Below are 16,843 nucleotides of genomic sequence, written 5' to 3'. Positions count from 1 at the left end.
AATAGTCCCAACAGCACAAACTGTCATTCTGAACAGAATGTTCAAAATGGAACTTGTTCATTCTCCCTACTTCTCTTCCAGATTTTCTTACTTCAAATCTCGTCATTTCTACATTCACAATACCTCTGGAATCATTACCTTTCTCGCTATTCACACAATAGCCACCCTAGTTCTGGCCCTCATCCCATCTTTCTGGACAATTACAATAGCCTTGGTCTCTTTGCCCCATTCTCTCCCCACTCCAGTCCAATGTCCACACTCCTACAAAATTAATTGTCCTGAAATGTAAGTATGACTATAACTTCCCTACTCAGTCAGCACCAATGACTCTCTATTGATTCTTGTTGTTCATTCATTCAGTCATGTCCGACTCACTCTGACTCCATAGACCTATACCTGGCCTATCTTCCACTATCTCCTTCAAGTCTGTCCTCACTCATGTTTGCTGCTTCCATGACATTATCTATCCATCTCATTCTCTACCATCTCCCTCTCCTTTGTCTTCAATCTTTCTTAACATCAATGTCTTTTCCAATGAGTTCTGTCTCCTCATTATATGTTGAAAATATTTAAGCTTCAGCTTCAGTATTTGGCCTTCCAATGTGTAGTCTGAATTAGTTTCTTTAAGTATTGACTGGTTTGATCTCCTTGCTGTCCAAGGGATTTTCAAAAGTATTCTCCAACACCAAAATTTAAAAGTGTCATTTCTGCAGCACTCAGATTTCTTTATAGCCCAACTCACACAACCACATGTTACTGGAGCTTTGACTATATGGACCCTTGTTAGCAAGGTGATGTCTTTTCTTTTTAGTATGTTGTCCAGGTTTGTCATAGTTTCCCTTCTGAGAAGCGTAAATTGATTCTATATCACTTTTTTTTTGTTCATTCTACTTACCATTAATTGATTTTTCCTGTAACTTCCTAAGTCAGAATGCTTTGTGTCTGAATTCAGAACTCAGCAGGCCTATAAAAGGTTAAGCTTAGAAATCCAGTTCTCTTGCTAATCACTATTCTATTCTTGCCTTAAAGAATTTACCTAACTTTGGGAGATGTGGCTTGCCAGGAAGGGGGTCAAGTCTAATATTATTACACCACCTTCAAAGCTGTCCGGTTTACTGTGAAAAATGTCTGGTCCATTATCTCTAGACCTCACAGCTGGACTTAAGCAATGAACACTTCTTAGTCACAGTAGGGAAAGAAGGAGCTATTGCTAGCCCCTCATTACCAAACTTCAAACCAATCATGTTGTTCCCGTCACTCAGCTATGTAACCAATCATGTTGTCCTCAAGCCCATGATGTCACTTACTCTGTACTGTTCTTTGTTCTATGCTTATAAAAATGAGTTGCATCTTCAATTCATGATCTTTGGCTAGAAACTGAGGCAAACATTGACGCATCTTATTCTCAGGCTACCAGCCCTGAGAATAAAATATCTTGCTCAGAGAAACATATGTTTGCCTTTTGGTTAAATTTTACTTATGACACTTCCAAAGAACAAGTGTCCTCCAATTTCATGACTATAGTAACCATCTGCAATGATCTTTGAGCCCAAGAATATAAAATCTGACACTGGTTCCATTTTTTCTTCCTCTATTCACCAGCAAGTGATGGAACCAGTTGCCATGATCTTAGTTTGTTTGTTTGTTTTTTCAATTTTAAGCTTCAAACCAGCTTTTATACTCTCCTCTTTCACCCTCATCAAGAGGCTTCTTAATTCTTCTTCACTCTCTATCCTCCAAGTGTTATTATCTGCATTTCTGAGATTGTTGATATTTTTCCTAGAATCCTTAATTCTAGCTTCTGATTTGTCTAACCAGGCATTTTGCATGATGTACTCCACACATAAGTCAAATAAATCAGGTGACAGTATATAGCCTTGCTGTACTCCTTTCTCGATCTTAAACCAATCAGCTGTTCCATGTTCACTTCTAACTGTTGCCTTTTGACCTGTGTACAGGTTTCTCAGGAGACAAGTAAGATGATTTAGTAGTCCCATCTCTTTGAGGACTTGCCACAATTTTGTTGTGATCCGCATAAACACTTTAGAGTAGTCAGTGAAGAAGTAAATGTTTTTCTGGAACTTCTTTGCTTTTTCCATAATCCAGAAAATATTGGCAATTTGGTCTCTAGTTCCTCTGCCTCTTTAAAAACCAGCCTGCTCTTCTATAATTCTTAGTTCATAAATTGCGGAAGCCTAGCTTGCACAATCTTAAGCATAACCTTGGTGGTGTGTAAAATGAGCACAATTGTTACTTGAACATTCTTTAGAATTACCCTTCTTAAGGATTGGGACATAAATTGATCTTTTCTAATCCAGTGGCCCCTGCTGAGTTTTCCAAATTTGCTGGCATATTGAGTGTAGTACATTTCTAGCATCATATTTTAGACTTTTACATAGCTCAACTGGAATTCCCTCACCTCCCCTAGTTTTATTGTTAGCAGTGGCCCACTTATGTTCATTCTTTAGAATGTCTAGTTCTAGATCAGTAACCACACCATCATGATTATTGATGAGGTTAAAATCTTTCTTGTATAGTTCTTTTGTGTATTCTCTCCTCAATTTATCTGTTCTGTTAAGTCCTTACCATTTTTGTCTTTTATCATGATGATTTTTGCATGAAATATTCCCTTGATATCTCTAATTTTTAAGAGATCTCTTGTCTTTCTCATTCTATTGTTTTCTTCTGTTTCTTTGCAGGGCTTATTTAAGAAAACCTTCTTATCTCTCCTTGCTATACTTTGAAATTCTACATTCATTTGGGTGTAGCTTTCCCTTTCATCTTTGCCTTTTGCTTGTCTTCTTTTTTCAATTCTTTGTAAAATCTCATCAGACAGCTATTTTACTTTCTTGCCCTGCTTTTCCTTTGAGATATTTTTTGTTGCTGCCTCCTATACGACATTGCAAACTTCTGTCCAAAGGCACTCTATCTACCAGATCTAATCCATTACATGTATTCATCACTTCTACTTCATATTCATAAGGGATGTTATTTATGTTATACCTATATGGTGTGATGGTTTTCTCTGCTTCAATTCTGCAATAATCTCATGATCTAAGCCACAAACAGTTTCAAGTCTTGTTTTAACTGCCTGTATAGAAGAACTTCTCTGCTGTTGTCTGTAAAGTATATAATCAATCTGATTTCAGCATTGATCATCTGGTGATGTCCATGTGTAGTTTTGGGTTGCTGAAAAAGAGCTACTGACTCTAGAACCAAATATTATTTTGTCTACCTTATTTTTTATTTCTATTTTTTGTGTAAACTTTAAAATGCATGTAATTATTTATATAGAATATACATATATAATTTATAAACATGTAAGTATACATGTATGGGAATGTTTACATAAAAATCTTTTATGATAAAAAGAGTTTAACAACAACTGCTTTGTTCCTTCCATGTATTTATACATATAATTTCCATTCAACTAAAGTATCAACTCATAAGCTTCTTCAGCATCACCCATATAGTATAGTACAGTTCTGGCAAGTGATGGACATCCAATTGAATTAGAAAATTTTGGCACCAGAAAGGAATATAGGACATAGAATGATGCAGTTAGAAGTAACCTTAGAGATCATCTACTCCAACCTCTTCCTCTTATAGAAGAGAAAATCAGGGCCCAGAGAAATGAAATTATGTGATAAGTGTCACAACTAGCTGCTAGTTAACCCCAGGCAATTAGTAATATAGTGGTTTGAGTGCTGGTCCTACCTCTCAGGGTTGTTGTGATGATTAAATGAGGTAATATATGTAAAGCACTTAGCACAGTGCCTGGCACACAGTAAACATTTAAGAAATGTTTATTTCCGTCTTTTCTTCCTACCTTCCTTCCATTCCACTATGCTAAACTGAATAGAATTCATTCTATAAGTAGGTCCTATATTTAGGCTTGATATCAGGATACCATTTAAAAGTGGAATGAGCTACTTAGGAGGCAGTGAGTTTCCACTCTCTTAGAAGTTTATTAACCCCTTTGGCAGTCTGATAAAACCAATTCCAGTAAAACCCTTCTCTGATTAATGGGTTTTTTTTAAGTTATTGGAGGAAATTCTAAATTAGAGTGAATGAAATTAAAGATGTCACATTTTCCCCATACAATTTCACCAACCACCTGAAATCTGGCCCATGGATTCTAGTTAAAAGTGTCCATACTACAAGTTTTCAAGCCCAGAATGGATGGCCACTTGACAAGTACATCATCGAGTGATTTGGAGCAGCCAGATGGTGTAGTGGATAAAGTGGTAGATTTGAAGTAATGAAGATCTAAGTTTGAATCCTGCCTTCAGGCCCTTTTAAACAGTGAGATCTGAGGCAAGCCACTTATTCTCAGTCTCAATTTCCTCAAATTTTAAAATGGGGATAATAATAGCACCCACTTCAAATGACAGTTTTGATAATCAAATAATATAATATACGTAGAGTACTTTGCCAACTTTACAATGCTACATAAATGCTAACAGTTACGGTTATTAGTTAGCTTGTTCAGGTACAGGGTTAACTAGATGATCTCTCAAGATTGCCTTCCCAATCTGAGATTCTGACTTTTGGCAACTTTGAGAAAACACTTGCCTGGACATTTTTTTATCCCACTAAAAAAAATGCTGAAACAAGTGCCCCATATGTTAGCATAAGATCATTGATATGCCAACCAAACATGTGATAGTCCTCATCCTTCTTCACCTTTAGAATCTGGACTGATAGCTGGACTCTAGCTTTGAGGATTCAAAGAAAAGCATATCAACTGAGTATTCCTCCTTCTAGAGTCCAAAGACACCTGATCTAGTCTTGGTGGGCCACTAAGTTCCCTCTAAGACCTCTAATTCAAATTCTAATTTGAATTAGTTCTAATTCAAGTTGTAATTCAAATCGTGCCAGAAGCTCAACTACTAAAGAGACAACTTGAGAACTCTCCAAATATAGTTACAAAAACCCTAATAATTTGATACAGCCTGGTTGCAAAATCAATTTTCAGTCTATATATCAAAGTGAGGTATTCTATTTTCATGTTCAAACCAGGGGACCCTCATCATGGAATTATAGAATCCTGTGATTTAGAGACCATCAAATCAAACCTCCCATTTTAAAGAAGAGACTTAGGCTAAGAGATTAAGAAATTCTCCCAGCTGGTAAGTGTCTGAAATAGGATTTGAACTCAGATTTTCCTAACTCCAAGCCCAGTGGATAGGTAGAACACAAGAGAGAAGAGAAGGCATGAATTTATAAGCATTTTCTGAGTTATATGATATTTGCGACTGTGCCAGAGTAAAGCAGTTCAGTTCAATGGTGGTCTGTGTGTTACAGGAAAAAAAAACCTATTATCTGTGGTTCACCACAAAGGTCCTGCAAGTCAGTACTTAAGAAACATCTAACATTTTCCTTCACAATTCTCCCTTTTTCAGTGCCCACTCAATTCTCATTACATTAGAGAGGACTACTCTAATAGACACTTCGTATCATGTTACTGTTAAGGAGAGAGAAAACACCTATGAAATGTTCCTTTAGGCAATTGCTAGGCTGGATGGCAACTCACACTAACGTGGCCACCATCAGCCACTCTTGTAGCACAGAAATACTCCTTCTTACCCACACTCTTTAGGATATACAACATGGTATACCACCTCTAGATATCCAACACACACACACACACACACACACACTCTCACAGGGTAAAATTAGGACCTGGAAATCCTTGATAGCACACAGATTCTCCACTGGGTTGGCACATCCAAGAGCACTTCCATTGCTCACTACACAGCACCCCAGTGAGGATTTCCATATTCTGTTCCTAAAGAACTTCACTGACAAGCTTAATCCCTAGTAGTACCCTACTGACTTTGCATTATATACCTTCTGTGTAAGCACTAGCCCTGAATATAGCTGCACCCCTCTGAGATTTCTTTGAAAGAAAAAAAAAGTGCCTAGACACTATACACATGTCACATAGAGAGTATGATCATAAGCCATAATCAGGTTTTATATAAGCCACAGGACAGGAAAAAGACCCATATCGAGGAATTCCTTATAGGTGCTCTGACCAAGAGGAAAGTTCCTTGTTCTTACATACTGCTCCTTTGCCTTTCTCTAAACTGTGCCAAGTTGTGGCTGGAAACATCTTAACTGAATAAAGGAACTGTGTGAATAGTTAAGTATTGATTCATTTGTTAACATCTAGAAGTTTGTCTATACCTACCACAGGCATAGTACAATATTCTAGGCTGTCCCTTTGGTGATCTGGATTTATATCAGGATTTATGAGGTACTTTGTTCTGAAAAGCTCAAAAGGACTTCACATTCACTACTTCTATCATGAATAGAAACAGGGGATGAAAAATTCAAACACCAGATAACATCAAGTGACCTTATCCAAGGTTTCATGGTCAAGTTAAGACTAGATGCTATGTCTTCTAATTCCCAAACATTTCTTTTTTTTTTCTTGCTGGCTGACACAAAACTTTTAAGTTTCATGTGCTTAAAACTGTCCTCTTTCCTCCAACCTCACCTGCTGAAATACTTCTTATCAATTAATGAATCAATAAACATTTATTAAGCACCTACCTACTATGAGCCAGGGACCATGCTAAGGGTTGTACTTGGAGTCACCAGCTTCCTTCTCAAGTCTTGGGTAAAATCCCACCTTCTGCAAGAAGCTTTTCCCAACCTCCTTAATCTTAGTGCTTTCCCTGTGAGACTGTCCCTAATTTATCTTATATCTGTCTTGTTTGCACATACGTGTATGCGTGTTGTCTCCCTCATAAACTGTGAGCTCCTGGAGGGCAGGACCTGTTTTTGCCTTTCTTTGTATCCCCAGAACTTTGCACAGTGCCTGGTTCATAATAGGTATTTAATCAATGCTTGTTGACTTGATTTAACTAGGTGTTGATGATACAAAGACAAAAATGAAGCCATTTCAATGTTCAACTCAAATGCCTTTTATACAAAGGTTTCCATGATTCCTCTCAATTAGCAAGTATTTTCCTTCCTTTTTACTTTGAATGATATTTTGCATTGCAGTTCAATTCAGTCCAATTAAACAGTTATTAAATGCCTAGTATATGCAAGACATTATACGAGGCATTACAGATACAAAGACAGAAATGAAAAACATCCCATGTTCAAGAAGTTTATACATCTTTATTTTGTAGTATAAGTATCTGTATATATGTCATAATGTGTCATTACATCATACACACTCTGATGGTATTGTCTTTTTTTATCTTTGCATTTCCTCTAGTCTGTAGTGAAAGATTCAATACATAAAAGGAACTTACAAAAAGGCTACTGAATAAAGTCATTTATTCCCACCCTCCTACTCTATGATCTTGTGACAGTGGCTTCCTTGCTACTCCACACAACCCTCCATGTCCTGACACTTCATCACCTTTATGCTGGCTGTCCCTTGTGCCTGAAATGCTCCCTTTCTTCACCTCTCTCCTAGATTCTCAAATATCACCTTCTGAAGGAGTCTTCCCAGTGCCCTCCTATCTGTTAGTGCCTCCCATCTGAGGCCATTTTCAAATTATATTGTATAAATCTTGTACATGCAATTACTTTTTGCAGATTGTCTCACCCTTTAGAATGTGAGCTCTTTGAGGACAGGGACTGTGTTTTTGCCTTTCTTGTATCTTCAGGGCTTGGCACAGTGCCTGGCACTTAATATTGCCATATATGCTAGCTTCCCTTGCCCTAAAGAAGGGGTAATGAATTAGTCCATTATGCATTTTTAAAACTTTTAAAAGTTTACTCAATGACTGGATTCTAATAATAAAGAATTAGAAGTTGACAAGCCCAAATTAATATTGTTTTAAATTCAGGTTTCTGAAGGATGAAATTTGACTTTATATGAATCCTTAGTGGTCTAAAAATGAATCAGCAATGACAGATGCCACTTTCTAAATATGGAATTGGAATGTGTGAAAATTTATAATGAAAACCGATTACTATACATGTAATGGTTTAAATTTAATACATTTTAAAAGACTGATTCTAATTAAGTCACCATTTACCTATACGAAGCAAATAGTGTATGGAAGCAAAGCTATGAGATTCTTTGGCTCCACATGGACTAATGCTACAAATGGTCAAGTTTATAATTAATTAATTACATAATCAACATAATTATATGATTAACAGGTACCAACAATACTTTTACTATGATAATTTTTCTACAATATAGTATTACATGGTGACCTGATTCCACAGATTCCATAATCATTTAACTTATTGACCTCTTAGACTTGGAGAATTAGAAAAGAACAATATCCCCCTGTAACTGAGCACTGAATAGCGGCAGGAACCAAATTAGATGTCTCAGTGATTTGGCTGGGCTACAGCTGAGGATGCCAAAGAGGCACCATAGTGCAGAAGGAAAAGATAGCTAGCCATGGAATTGGAAGATCTGAATTCAAGTCCCAGGTTTGCCATTAGAGCCCATGTGACCATGTGCAAGCATCTTAACCCCTTGGCTCTGTTTCCTAATCTACAAAATGAAGATCATGCATGTACTCTCTTCCTTGCCATGTGGCTTTAAAGAGGAAAAAAAACTACCACATGTAATTTAGTGCATTCATAAGCTGCCATCATTTGAGGAGGTTGAAGATGACAAGAAATCAAGAAAATAGGACTTTTAGGAGCTATCAAGGAATTCATAATCATAGAATTATAGACCCCTGGAGTTGGGATGGACCTAAGAGAAAAATCTAATCCAATTTATAACTGCAACAAGAATCCCTACAGTACAACATCCTGGCCCTGTGGTCATTCATCCTCCACTTTTGGATACTTGTGCATAGTAGGTGCTTAATAAACATCTGTTTGAAGAAACTCTCAAGGTCATTTAGAACCTAGAGATCATTTGTATTCACTGATTCATGCATGTGTTTTATATAGTAATTCCTGTATGTGTTTTAAATAGCAAAATGTAAGCTCCTTGAGGTCAGGAACTATTTAGTTTTTGTCTTTGTACCCCTAGCACCTAGATTAGTGCCTGGTACACTTTTGTTTAAACTAGAGAAGTAAAATGAGCAGAAGAAAACTATGTTGAGTGATTTTAGAAAGCCTAATACATTTTCTATTTCTAGCTAATTTATTGCAACAACATGAGAGTAGTAATAAATGCATCTAGCCCTCAACATGATTAGTGAAACTTGCTATTTGAGATAAAATTTTGTGGGACTATAAATCATGTCCAACTATGTGACCCTATGTGGGGTTTTCTTGGCAAAGACACTGGAGTGGTTTGCCATTTCCTTCAGCAGCTCATTTTACAGATTAGGAACTGAAGCAAACAGGTTAAGTGACTTGCCCAGGGTCACACAACTAGTAAGTATCTAAGGCCAGACTTAAGCTCAAGAAGATGAGTCTACCTGACTTCAGGCCCAACACCATGACATCTAGCTGCCAGGTATACAAAAGGTATTTTAAAAGTGTTTCTTAAATTGAATTAGATCTAACCCACTGATCTCTTTTAATTTTAAGACGATATTCGTTACATTGAATGAAAATTTGCCTTTCTTTGCCTTCTACCCATTGATTTTAGTTGTGCTCTCTGAGACCAAACAAAACAAGTCTCATCTTTTCCCCCCACATAGCAGCCCTTAAATTACTTAGAGGTATCTATCAAAACCAGCCTCCCACCCCTTGTCTTTTCTTCTCCAGATTCAACATTCCCCATTCCTTCAACCCATCTCCACTAATCTTCTGACCATCCTGGTCACTCTCCTCTGGAAGCTCTCCAATCTAGTAATATTTTTCTTAAATTGTACTACATAGAGCAGAATACTGGACATTATATCTGTTTTGTGTTGTTTTTCACTAGAGCAGAACACAGCAGAGCTATTACTGCTCTCATTCTTATACTATACCTCTCAAAGCAGCCTAAGTCAGTATTCCATTTTTCGGAGATCCTGTCACACTGCTACCTAATATTGACCTTGTAGTCCTCTAAAAACACCAGATTACTTTCATATTAACTGTTATCTGGCCACGTCTCCCACATTTTGTACACAAATAAGATAATGTCCTCATGAAATTATGTTTTTAAATCTAAATACAGGACTTTACATTTATCCCTATTTCATGTCATCACAATAGATTCAATACACCTTTCTATCCTGTTCAGATCATTTTACATACTAACAGTCATTCACAAGCCAGCTATTCCTACCAGCTTTATGTCTTCTACAAATTCAATAAACATGTCGTTGATTTAAAAAATTAAAATATTCAGTAGTACCTTGCTAAAGAAGGCTCCTTTAGGTACTCTGCTCACAGGCTTCCTTCAAGTTGACATCAGCCTATTAACACCTAGTCTTTGGGCATCATCATCAAAAATTTCTGAATTCATCTAATTGTGCACTGTCATCTACTCTACACTTTATCATTTTGTCAACAGGCATAGCACAAAAGACCTTATCAAATGCTTTGCTGAAATCTCAAATGAAATAATGTATGTACACTACTTTGCACATTTTAAAGCAATGTATAAATGTCAGTTACAATTTTTATTATATCTACAACACTTCCCTGAGCTACTGGCCTAATAATCTAGTCAAGAAAGAAAATGAGGTTAGTGTGATATGATTTGTAATTGGGGAACACATGCTCTTTCTTATTGATCACTGATTCCCTTTCTAAATTCTCCCAAGCCATCCTTTTAACAATACATTCTAGAATTTTTCCAGGAATAGAAGTCGAGTTTGTAAGTGTTCTTCCTAAAACACGTCAAATTGATTTTCCTAAAGCAGAGATACTATTATGCCAACCCCCTTCTCGAGAAGCTCCAATGGCTCCTTCTTGCCTCTTGGATAAAATACAAAATCCTCCATTTAGCATGTCTTAAAGCCCTTTAAGACATGGCTCCATTGTAAACTGATCCAAGTATTCTGGAGAGCAATTTAGAACTATACCCAAAGGGCTAGAAAACTGTGCATATCCTTTGACCCAGCAATACCACTTCTAGGTCTATATTCCAAAGAGATTATAAAAAATGGGAAAAGGAACCACATGTACAAAAATATTTATAGAAGCTCTTTTTGTGGTGACCAAGAATTGGAAATTGAGGAACACCCATCAATTGGGGAATGGCTGAACAAGTTGTGGCATATGCATGTAATGGAATACTATTGTGCTATAAGAAATGATGAGCAGGTGGACTTCAGAAAAACCTGGAAAGACCTGTGTAAATTGATGCTGAGTGAAGTGAGCAGAACCAGAACACTGTACACAATAATAGCCACATTGTGCAGTGACTGACTTTGATAGACTTAGCTCTTCTCAACAATGTAAGGATCTAAGACAACTTCAAAAGATGCGTGATAGAAAATACCATTCACATCCAGAGAAAGAACTGTGGAGTCTGAATGCAGATCGAAGCCGAATATTTGCTCTTTTTGTTGTTGTTTTGTTGTGTTTCTTCTTTCTCGTGGTTCCTCCCATTGGTTCTAATTCTTCTTTACAACACAACTAATGTGAAAACATGCTTGATGTTAATGTGTATGTACAGCCTATATCAGATTGCACACCGTCTTTGGAAGGGGGGAGAAAATTTAAAACTCTAAATCTTATAGAAGTGAATGTTGAAAACTAAAAATAAATGTGTGGTTTTTTTAAAGAAGACACAGCTCCAAGGTAGTTTTCTGGGCTCAGGTCACATTATTCCCCCTTATAAAATCTATATTCTAGACAATCCTATACACAACATTCTATCTCTGAATTCTATGCCTTTGCATAAACTGTGCCTCACACCTAAAATTTACCCCTTCCTCAATTCCACCTCATATTTCAAGGTTCGGTTCAAGTGCCCATCTGCTATACAAATCCTATCCTGTTTAACCCAATTATTATCTCACCCTCCCCCATCAAATAAAATGTTTCTCATTTGTTTTCTATATTTTATTATTTTTTTAATTACATATTCCCCCCAGGAGAACATATGTTCTTTGATTTCAATTTAAAGTCATTTGATTTTTTTGTCTCTGTATCCCCAGTGTCTTGCCCAGTGCCTGGCCCCTTGTGAGTGCTTAACAAATGTAAATCGAATTGAATCTTCCCTCACCCCTCCACTACCTCTATTTTCAGTTTAAAACCATTTTGAGCAGGTCCACAAGTCTTTTGAGCAATATAGTCTTGATGGCTCCTACTAGATGTACTCTCTACTTGGCAAAGAGATTTCTGGTTCATGCCACAGTTCAAAAATCCAAAATCTAATCACCAATTCCATCTTTTTTAGTATCTGTTTACTACCAGAATGGTTTGGTGGAAAGTTTGGTGAGAAGAATGGTTTGGGGAAACAGTTTGGATTATGTTAATAATTTTTTAAAAACCCTGGGTTTAAATCCTAGCATCCCATTGCCCAGGGTCACTTGTGTGGCCTTGAGTAAGTCACAAAACCTCTCTAGGCCTTTGTTTCACCATTTTTTAAAAGAGAATAATGGACTAGATTTCTAAGGTTCCTTCTAGCTAAAACCCAATGATTCAGCATCTCCTCTCTCTTCCAAAGTCTTAAGATTGCTTCTAGTTCTAGGGCTATAGTCCCATGACCTTTTAACCTCCTGACCCCAGTAAGATTTCTTTCTGTTTAATCAAAGTCCATTTCTTCTTTGTTCTCTTAAAGAATTTCTTCCTTTTTTCCCTTCAGTTGGGACTGGGCTAAAGGAAGAAGTAGTTTGCCATTGTGATAAAGTGACTGGAGAGTAATTACTAGGATAAGCCAGTACTTGGCAATGATGATCATTACAAAGCTGAGATAACGCTGTCTAGATGTTTAGTGGCTGCAGAAACTAAAACCCAGTACCCAAAGCCAAATCTATCAGTGTTGTACATAGATGCTAATATTTGTGAATTATTATATTGTGAGTTAATCCATTCCCCCAAATGGGCCAATTTGTTATACTTATGTGATATATTAATTTCCTCTGTGTATAGAAGGAATAGTAAAATAGGAAAGCACTGTTTTGTTTAGTAGTAACACTATGACAGCTAGTAAAAGAATTTGGAGGGTAAAGTGGTTTAAATCCTCAACAGAACCTGATATCTATTCAATTGTAACCTTGAGACTGACTATGAAAGAAAAAAAATAGATATAGTTTAAAAGCATGGAAGCAAAAATACAATTGTATTAGTTACTAAAAATGTGGCAGTGAAGCAATTTGCATACTGGGGCGCAGTCAGTATCATTCTGCCCCTTCTCTTAGCTCCACATTGGCAGGATCAAAATGAAGAAAAGTGCCTACAGAAAGAAACCCACTCCACCCCCAATGACTTAGCTGGATCCTGTAAAAACTATCTTTGGAGGTATGAGAAAAAAAAATCAAGGTTTTGTCATTATTATTCATTATAAACCTGTTCAGCAAAATTCTCTTAAAGGTGCTCCCATTTACCCACTGTGCTTTATTTAGCCATCTACCATGCAATGTTAATAAAGTGTGACCTCTAGTGGAGATATATGATTTTCATTGCAATTAGATTGAAATATTTCCTATTTGTAAGCCTGTACAAGAGCCCAGAATTCATTCCTTTATGAAGCTGTTTGATCAAGATATTTTAATTCTTAGCACTAACTACACAAAGAACATAGAAGACTGGTTAGGGCAAAAAGAGCATCATGGTTAGAAAATTAACAATAAAAAGAAATGGAATATAATTGTGTCATCTATCTTTTTTTCTTGTTCTAGGAATCAGAATTTCTGAATCAGAAGGGAACTCAGTGGTCATCCAAGTCCAATCCATAAAGAAATGGCTTTTACAATATCTCTAAAAGGTAATTATCCAGCCTCTGCTTAAAGTAGTGAGGAAGAAGTCACTACTTCATGAGGTAGCCTCTTATTTTTCTTGTGGACAGCTCAAATTGTCAGGAAGTCTTTCTTTTTATCATATTTCTCTGTAGCGTTATTCACTGTTCCTCCTTCTGTTCTTGGAGATCAAGCAAAGTTACCTTAATTCCTCTTCCTTCATGACCAAGGACTTTGTAATCTACATTCAGGACAAGAATGACAACAAAACGTAGGTTCACTGCTTAGGGAAAGATCACATAATATCAGCAGCTAAGAAAGAAGGAAGTAGAATTACTATTTTTTTTTCTGTCAAGTACAATGTGCCTTGTAAATTTTAAAGTATTGTAAAAAAAAAAAGTGAGTTGCTATTGCTGCGGGGTTATTACAGTGAACTTCATTCATCAACAGCTGCTCTGCTTGGTTTCAGCTCTATCTCTTCTTCATCATGCCCTGCCCAGGATAAACTCGTCACCAGGAAACTCATCGTCATGGAGATTGCTTCAGCTTGCTAGTCACATCTCATCAGTACCCTCAGTGGCTTCTGCCTCTCTGATTGGAGGGTGGAACAAAAAACTTTCCCCATACTCTTGCTCTGTAAAGGGCTTAAGATTCTAACCCTCTCTTCATTTGCCACCAGTCACTCTGCTCAGTTTTAACTCAACCATCATCTTCATCATACCCCCTTGCACAGGTTCCCTGTGGCACTCCCCCTACCCCAATTTTTAGCTTCCTTTTGTTAGGTTGTAAGCTCAGTGGGGGCAAACATGAACCCATGAGACAACAAAATCAAAATACAGGAGCAAGGGATCTATCCGTATTCTACTTCCCTGTATAGTAGGATTCTTTGCCTTCATGCCTGTGCCCCTCGGCCTCTCTGACAATTGAGAACCACCATAATGCATCTAGTAATGCTTCTGAGCTCTGTATCATCCATAGAAGATCGTTAGCATTCTCCCTTCTTCCCCATGTGACCAATGGTCAGAATGCACAACACAACCAAATTTTAGTTTTCCTTGAAGGATAAGTCTAATCAAGCAACAAGAAACTACACATCTAATGTTACCTCTGTTACCTCCTTTATGCTTCTGTTCTGGGTCTGAAATACAAAATGTACCTCAGGCAGAGCAGGCACCTCTTTGTATTTGGAAATATTAATGAAAACCAATGAAAGATTTCTACCTGAACCACAGAGATGTGAAAGTGGTTTCCACCACTCAGTTCCTAAAGTTCCAGGTGCAACTTCCTACGGTCTCCAAAGAAAAGGGAGAGGAAAAAAAAGCACTTCTTCATCTGCCTAAGCCCACCCTAGCCTGGGAATCAGCTAGCAGCAGCCAGTGAGTCATGTGTATATTTGATTCAGGTGCTATTTCACCCAGGTGGACCTCAGACTGTGTGGGTTTTTAACCGCTTCATTTCCAGAGCAAAAGGGAGGTGTTATTTCATACCACACAAGGAAAAAAAAATGCTTTGTCCAAGACCTGCCAGGCTGAGAAGATTTTGGGGGAAGGGGAAGGGAGGCCACCAGAGGACAGAACTTAAAGGATTAGAAGACAAGTTTTTAAGCCGTAAATTGGCACAGCTGCTTAACTACTTGGAATGCCTCTGAGCATGAAGTATATGGGTAATGAGGCAGCACTAGCTGGGCCTTTGGAGAGGTAGGATGCGTTCAGCTGTTCCCCCTCTCATCACAGAAAACAATAGAGCCACCCAAAATGACATCTTGCAAAAAGCCCTAGGGATCTCTTCCACTTAAAATGTAAAATGCCTAAGTATTTCAAGTGGAGGAAAGGACTATGCTCTGTTTTGTTTTTGTTTGGTTTTAATGTTTAGAAGACAAACAAGCTATCAAGGCAATTCCCAGCGCTAAACAGACAAGGATATTTATGCTGTTTTGTTTTCCTTATCTCTTAGAAACATCCTTCTTATTTCTGTTGGCTACACCTTAGCTCCTTCCCAAGCTTCTCTTTTTTAGAAATCAGGCTTAGTCATATTGGAGCTCAACTTGTTTATTCAAGATTTATTAGTGATCATTGTTTCAGCTCTGACTCCTTCAGAGTTTGCTGGGTTCTTTTGCCCAGATTTTTGTGGGACTATACCTACCTGGGAGTAGGAGAGTAAGAAAGGAAGCTGTTAGTTTTAATGGAGTTAGTACAAAAACATAGCTAATAGCTATTGAGCAACTAGAGCACAACTCCAAAGAGATGTTCAGAAAAGAGACATCAAGAAAGGTTTCTGAAGAGAAGCTAGGAAATATGTGGCCCTGTTCTTCATGGGGTCCTAATATAAGTCTGAGTTTTAAGTTGTTGGGGCTTTTTTCTCATTTTTAAAACATTCCTATATCTTGAGGGCCATTGATAAATGAAGAAAATGGGAGTGGTGCATTACTGAACATTCCCAGTTCCAAATTATTCTGATTTTTCATAGTTCAGCTACCGTGAGCTAGAGAGACTTTTGGCTGAAAAATAATTTTATTGTGATTTTCTTATAGTTGTCCTTATAATCCAAGGTGTTTAGTTAAAGCCCAGCTAGTCTAACCAATCTCTATTGTTGACAGTTGTAGTTGTGTGGGTAAAACACAATATTTTCAAATTATATCCAGAGTAAATTTCCTTAGTAATGACAAAAATAAATTTTAAACTAGAACATGCAGGAGCTCATTTGGCAAAGGACTTTATCTAATACATCTTAAGGCATAAATTAAAATACAACATTCAGAAATTTTTCATACTTATGTTTTTAATTTTACACATATCAAGTAGAATATGTGCTGTGAGAAATTATTTTATCTCCTGCTCTAGAAGTACTTAAGAATAGTTGGAGCCACCATCTAGATATTTGAGAGAATTCACTTTCCATATTCACAATTAATTTCCATTGACCAGCAATAAAGGAATGATTATTGATACTTCTTAAACAGCCCTAATCACTGAATGGAGGTTGCCTCAGTCAAAGTAAATTCTGAAAGACTTTAGTTTAAAAACACCAAGGTCTTCTACTACATCCAGGGCCATCTCCAGTCATCCTGATCATAGCTGGCCACTGGACCCAGATGGTTCCGGAGTGGAAAG

The sequence above is a fragment of the Phascolarctos cinereus genome, unplaced genomic scaffold (genome assembly GCF_003287225.1).
Source record: "Phascolarctos cinereus isolate Bilbo 61053 unplaced genomic scaffold, phaCin_HiC Scaffold_4;HRSCAF=312, whole genome shotgun sequence".
Lineage (NCBI taxonomy): Eukaryota > Metazoa > Chordata > Mammalia > Diprotodontia > Phascolarctidae > Phascolarctos > Phascolarctos cinereus.
The sequence above is the reverse complement of the archived record's forward strand: the minus strand, read 5'-3'. Positions refer to the sequence as shown.